Source organism: Aethalodelphis obliquidens, unplaced genomic scaffold (genome assembly GCF_003676395.1).
Source record: "Aethalodelphis obliquidens isolate GAN/ISIS:26980383/991018 unplaced genomic scaffold, ASM367639v1 scaffold30, whole genome shotgun sequence".
In the NCBI taxonomy this organism is placed as follows: Eukaryota; Metazoa; Chordata; class Mammalia; order Artiodactyla; family Delphinidae; genus Aethalodelphis; species Aethalodelphis obliquidens.
Genome location: NW_020837974.1, coordinates 6764132 through 6770985, shown reverse-complemented (window position 1 = coordinate 6770985; position 6854 = coordinate 6764132).

Genomic DNA, 6854 nt, shown 5'->3' with positions numbered 1-6854 from the left:
TGTTGCTCCACAGTGCATTACCTCCCCTCCCAAGTTCACCTCATGGTCTATTCCAGCTTTAGCCATCATGTCTGTTACAGCAGCAGGAAGAACCTGCTCTTTTTAAGGACATACACACAACCTCATTGGCTCACCCTGGTCAGAATTCAGTCACATGACCACACCTAAGTGCAAGGAGGGACTCTGGAAAATGTTTTCTTTATTTTGGGCTTCTATGTGCTCACCTAAACTTCAGAGGTTCTATTACCGAGGTGGAAGGGGAGAAAGGATATTAGGATAAAACCACAGCCTCTGCCACAGAAACCATTGGAAGGATTGTAGCAGGAGCAAGAGATGATCTGATGTTCAGTTTCAAAAAGAATCATTCTGTCTGCTATAGCGGAAATGGTTACAGTGGGGATGATTGAAACTAGGGCAATTAAGAAGTGAGTTCAGCAGTCGGGGTGAAAGGTGATGGTGGCAGAGACTAGGGTTGTAGGAGTAGGTTGGAGAGTAATGGATTGATTCAGGGAATGTTTTGGAGGTAAAATCCATGGGGTTTTTCAATGGATTACATGTGGGAGGTGAGGGAAAGAGGAATCAATGGCAACCTCTCTAGAGAAGCACTGTCCAATAGATCTCTCTGTGACGATGGAAATGTTCTGTATCTGACTGTCCAGTATGGTAGCTACTAGCTACGTGTGGCCATTGAGCACTTGAAATGTGGCTAATAAAGCTGAGAACCTGAAATTTTTATTTTACTTTATTTTAATTAATTAAAATTTAAATTGAAGTGGTCACATGTGGTTAGTGGCTACCATATTAGACAGGGCAGCTCTAGATTTTTGTTTTGAGCAACTGGGTGGCTTATGGTGCCATTTATTGACAAAAAAAAGGAGACTGTGGCAGAAGAAGGTTAGGGGATGCTGATAGCCAGAAATCAGTAGCTTTGCTTTGGATATATTGATTTGAGACACTTGTGAGGCCTCCAAGTAGTTGATCAAGTAGGCAGGTGGATATATAGTTTGGATTTGCAGGTGAGGCCGGAAGTGAAAATGTAGGTTTAGGAGTCATCGGTGTACAGGAGCTAGTTAAAGCCATGAGACTGGGTGAGTTTGCTTAGGTGCAGCATGTAGACAGAGAAGAGGGCCCAGAACTAAGCTCTGGGCACCCTGATGTGTACTTGGTTTCATCTCTCCAGTTATCACAGCCGCAAATGCACTTAAATGCTGCCCCCACCCTGCCCCCTAGAAAAAAAGATGACACCAAGTCACATCCAGATATGCAGCTGTGACATCTCGGACCACTTTAAACATTCCTTCTGGAGTTCACAGTTTCCAAGTGCTGCCCATTCCTCCTGTATTTCCCGTCAGCCGAGGGTTGTTTCTTACTATCCTGAAACCTTGAACAAATTGGTAGTCTTAGCTACCGCAAACCCTGGTGTACAGGATAGTCGTGGGGGAGGAAAATTAGAACGTTAATATGCACTGTGATCGTTTTCGGTTAATTTGTGCCACTGGGTGTGGTGGTGCAAGGAGGCAACCTCCTCTGCCCCTCCCAAACCCTATCGGGGAGTAACAACCCCATTTCCCCTGTATAATCAGAGCACAGCTAGCACGGGAACACCCTTTTCTGCCATTAGCCTGTGGTGGGAGGAGTCCCAGATGGCCAGGTGGAACCCTCACCGGGTTCCCTGGTGAAAATACCTCGCCCACTTGGACAGTCAAGTCCACAGAACATGAGTGATTTGGGGGATGGAAAGGAAATATTTTTAGAGATCAAAGTAATAGTGAGAGCTGCCACCTTCCACCCCCGACCCCAGCCCTTGGTTTCTGAACATCTAATATCGGCTGAGGGAGAATTGACACTGCGTTTCAGTCACTGTGTGAGATCACATGTCATTTTCTTTTCTTTTTTTTCCACGTATCATTTTCTACAAGAAAGTGTCCCAGCCTCACAGGTGCAGTCTCCTGGGTACTGCTAGATCTGCTTTCAGAACACCGTTTCATTGTTCTATAGGACCAGCTGCTTCTTGTGGATGGGAAATATGATCATGGTCCATGGCTGGCCAACTGTCTTATTTCTCTCACTAGGAAATGAGTTTCCTGGTTGGAGAGATTTTGTCTGGACCCCCCTGTGTTATGCAAAGTCCGTAATTCCAGGGTTGGTGAAATACTCAGAGGCATGACCTGCTGGGAAAGAAAACCCAAATACAGAATAAGTGTTTCTTCCAGAATGTTTAAATGACCACACCCTCAGTGAAGGGATCTGATAGACATGACCTGCCACTACATTCCTGACAGTTTCCCAAGAAACCTGGTGCTCCATTCGGGCCTCAGGACTGTATCCAACCTCCTACTGATTTCACTTACTGTTTATAATACTTTTTTTTTTCGGTTATTTTCTTCATTTTTTCTAGGTAGAGATCCCCTGACATTCAAATAGTGATAGTTTTAACTTCTTTTGATTTTTTAAAATCTCTAATTTCTCTTGTGTAATTTAGTTTTTGAGCATCTAGAACTAGTTAAATAATAGTGGATATCTTTTCTCCTTCTTTAAGGAGAGAAATGTCAGAAGAAACTCTACAAGAAAGCTGTAGCTGCCCTGGCTGTGACCATCTGCCAGGGTTCTGGTGGTTTGGTACTTCTCCTTTGCTGACTGGACTCGTAACAGCATGGACTAGGGCAAAGCATGTAAAGCTTTAAAAGGGGTCTTCACAAAGTATTACCAGTGCCCTTTGATGTACCTTGGGAAGGGCTGGGAGCTGGCAGGTGGGCCATAGGCAGAATGTGAGGTGGGGCGTGCTTACTGCTGGCTGTAGAGTGAGGAGGGGGCACACAGCCCAGCAGGCAATGGAGAGGCGTGGCTCCACGGTGACCCACACACCAGTCAACGTCTTAAAGATCTTAATTTCTTGCATTGGATGCTTACTTATTTTATTTTAACTTTTTATTAATTGAGGCTAAAAACATTTCATATAAGCACTGTTTTAGGGAATTCCCTGGCGGTCCAGCGGTTAGGACTCGGCGCTTTCACTTTGGGGGCCCGGGTTCGATCCCGCAAGCTGCATGGTGCGGCCAAAAAAAAAAAAATTTTTTTTTTAAAAGCACTGTTTTAGCTGTATCTCATAGATTCTGTAAGGTTGTGGTTTTGTTATTTTCTAAATATTCTGCATTTTGATTTGTACTTCTTTATTGACTCAAGTTTCTTTTAAAGAAATATATGTAGAAGCTATAGAACTTTTCTACAACAAAGCTGTAGCTGGTATGAATAACCTCCCTTCTTCACCAGCCGGTTCATGTTCCCTTTGCCTTCAGCCTGAAAAAAAAAAAGAGTTCTTTTAAAAGAGAAAAATAAAAAAATATTCAGGTCATAGGGACATTTTTTTTCTCTTAGTTTTAATCTTAATGTTTAGTGATACTACACAGTGATCAGAGAATGATGGATGTGTATTAGTTCTATTTTTTCAAGCTTAACAAGGCTTTCTTTGTAGCCTAATATATAGCCAAGTTTTGTGAATTTTCTTTGGGTACCTGAAACTAAGGTGTGTTTGATAATATCAGACCTACCTTATTATGCTGTTGAGTTCATCCAACTCCCTGTTTACTTACTTGTAGAGTTTTTCATAATGTAAAGTGTCTCTCTCTCTCTCTCTTTTTTTTTTTTTTAGCTGCACCATGTGGCAAGCGGGATCTTACTTCCCCGACCAGGGATCCGAGCCCTCGTCCCCTGCAGTGGAAGCACGGAGTCTTAACCACTGGACCACCAGGGATGTCCGGTAAAGTCCCTCTTTTACCTTGCTACCCCAGAGAGAGAGAGAGAGAGGGCCTCATGCCGGGACTTGCCAGTCTGACTGTCATTCACTCCAACTCTTCTGTTTCTCTGAGTTAAACTGGGTCCAGGAAGCTCCTCTCTGACCTACTCAGTTCCCCATCTCAAACACCTGAGACAGACCCTCAAGGCCTTTTGCGTGCTATGGTATGCCCCTCATCCTTGAGAAATGTATTGTCCTGGCTGTTTTTGAGATCTACAATAGCAGTGACCTTGCTACCCTTCCTTCCACACACACCTCTAGAACTCCACTACTTTCGGCAGCCATTCCATTGGAATTGTGGTTTGAAGCTGGAGCTAGTTGATTGTTTTGCTGAAATTGGAATTTGTGTTTTTGTTTCTTATTCTCTCCATTGCTCTTGGATGGTTGCGAGAAGGTAGAGAGGAAATGCTGCCTTTGCATAAGGCAAATGCTGCCATCTTCAAAATGAAACTGTCTATGGGCTTTTGATTGAATAATGCTGAACCAGTTCACTTCTAGGTAGCACTAGCATACTACAAGGAACCATCTGTAAATCTGGCTAGGGTCTTTTTACCCCCGTTTACCTCGTCATAGGGGACTCGCTCCCAAATGGGCCAAGTGAAAACATATGTGACGGGGGAGGGGAGAAGCATACAAAGATGTAAACAATGTCTCAGGTAACTTACTTAGGCCTTCAGAATCTGGAGTCTACTTAGTTATGGAAAGCTCTGGGTTGCCCCATTCTGAGGCGAGATGGATAAACAGTGCTCAGTTCAGGTTTCATGATAAATTTCTATCCCCGATATTTACACCAGACTTCAGGAGCACAATAGAAGATGCTTCCTGAAGGGAGAATGGTTATCTGCTGAAATGTCATCTTGCTTCAAACCCGCAGGAGCCCCACTGTGATGCTCTGTTGGCCATGCCAAAGTTCAGTGGACTAGACACCTCCAGCACTATGGTTGGCAAGGCCATAAGGGCATTTTGCTCTGCAGCCTGGACAAAACTTCCTTTTTTGTCCTCTCCTCCCTCGAAGTTTCAAAACTTCCTTTTTTGTCCTCTCCTCCCTCGAATGGACATATTTTCAGGCCAACTGGTAAATGAGTCAAAGAAGGAGTCCTAAGCAGACTCACTCTACGCAAGTTGGCCATGGGCCCATCCGGGCTCACAGATTCTTCTAAGGAAATCAGCCCCGTCTTCCCATGGCCCACACTGAGTGGGCAGCCCACTGTAGCAGTAGAATTTTGTGCTTAGTGTCACTGACCGCAACTGATGGGAAAGGTGGGAAGACCCATGATCCTAAGACAGACAAATCATACCATGACCTATGGCCTTTAGAGTTGTCTGCTGCGATGAGACAAGCAAGGACACTTCATCTCTGCCCATGATGGAGTAACAGGGACTGCATTCACCCTCCCACTTTAAATGACTTAAGAATGGGCAAAGGGGAATTCCCTGGCAGTTCAGTGGTTAGGACTCCGCACTCTCACTGCTGAGGATCCGGGTTCAATCCCTGGTCTGGGAACTAAGATCCCGCAAGTCGCGCGGTGCAGCCAAATTGAAAAAAGGGGCAAAGTATATAAAACAATTGTTTTCAGATATTGGACAGTGGGCAGCACAGGACATTGATACCTGAGAAAAGGGAAAAGAACGAGGTCAGCCCTATCGTTGCCCCAGCTTGCTGTCTGGATAGAGTTCCTAGGCTGCAGTACAAGAAGGGGGACCTGACACACAGCCCACTGGGTTCCCTGAGTTGATGAGATAGAGCTTAGGCCAAGAGAGCTTGGGTTTACAGGGCAAAGTATTGGAAGGAGAGCTGCACAGAGACAGAGAAAGAGGTCCTGAAATCTTCAGAGGGTTCCCCTTGAGTCTTTGGCTGAGTACTCATCATCACGTGTGGGTGAAGAAACTACTCAAGGCTGGATACTGAACCACCAGAAAGGAACAGGTGAAACACTTTCCAGAGAGCACACAAGTCTAGGAATATTTCACATTCCTAACAGCCAGAATGGAAAACCTCATAATACACAAGGCATTGAGAGTACTCCAAAAGGTATTTGCTAAATAGTACTGTAGCCAAATTAGCCCTAGACTAAAGACTGCTTTGGTCCCCACTGACAAATCTTAAAAGCAAGCCTTGAAAAAAAATTACAAACTATTTCCAAATAGCTTAGCTGCATCCCAACAGAGAAGCCAAAAATATTTAAAGGAATACAAAGAAATTCAGCACCCAGATGTAAAATTCACGGTGTCTGACATCTAATATAAAAAGAATCAGATATGAATTCTCTGGCGGTCCAGTGGTTAGGACTCCACGCTTTCACTGCCAAGGGTGCGGGTTCAATCCCTGGTCCGGGACCTAAGGTCCCACAAGCCATGCAGCATGGAAGAAAAAAAAAAAGAATCAGTGATTCAAATAAAGCAGGAAAACAACCCATAGTGAGGCAAGAAAATCAAACAATAGAGACAGACCCAGGAATGACACAGATGATAGAATTAGTAGACAAGGAGAGCAAAACAGCTGTTCAAAATATATATCTTATGTTGAAGAAGGTAGAGGAAAGTATGAGCATGATAAGAGGAGATAAAGAGGATATAAAAAGGCCCAAATCTAAGTTCTAGAAATGACAAATAAAATAGACATTTTATGATGAAAAGTATGGTGAATGGGGTAAACAGTGGACTAGACACTACAGAAAAAAAGATTATGAACTTGAAGTCATACCAATAGAAACTACTGAAAATGAAATATAGGGGGGATAAAAAGATGGGAAAAACACCCACAAACAAACAGAACCCCAGTAAGCTGTGGCACAACTTCAGGTGCACCCCTCAGGAACTGGTGGCAGCAGGTACCTCTGGAAGTGGGGTTAATATAGAGACTAAAAATAAGATGTGAGATTTAATTGAAAGTCAGTTTACAAAGGCATTAGACTCAACAACAAAAAGAAAAACCACCCAATTTAAAAGATGGGCAAAGGACTTGATTAGACATTTCTCCAAAGAAGATATATGAAAAGCCATAAGCACATGAAAAGATGGTCAGTGTATCATTAGTCATTAGGAAATGCAAATCAAAACC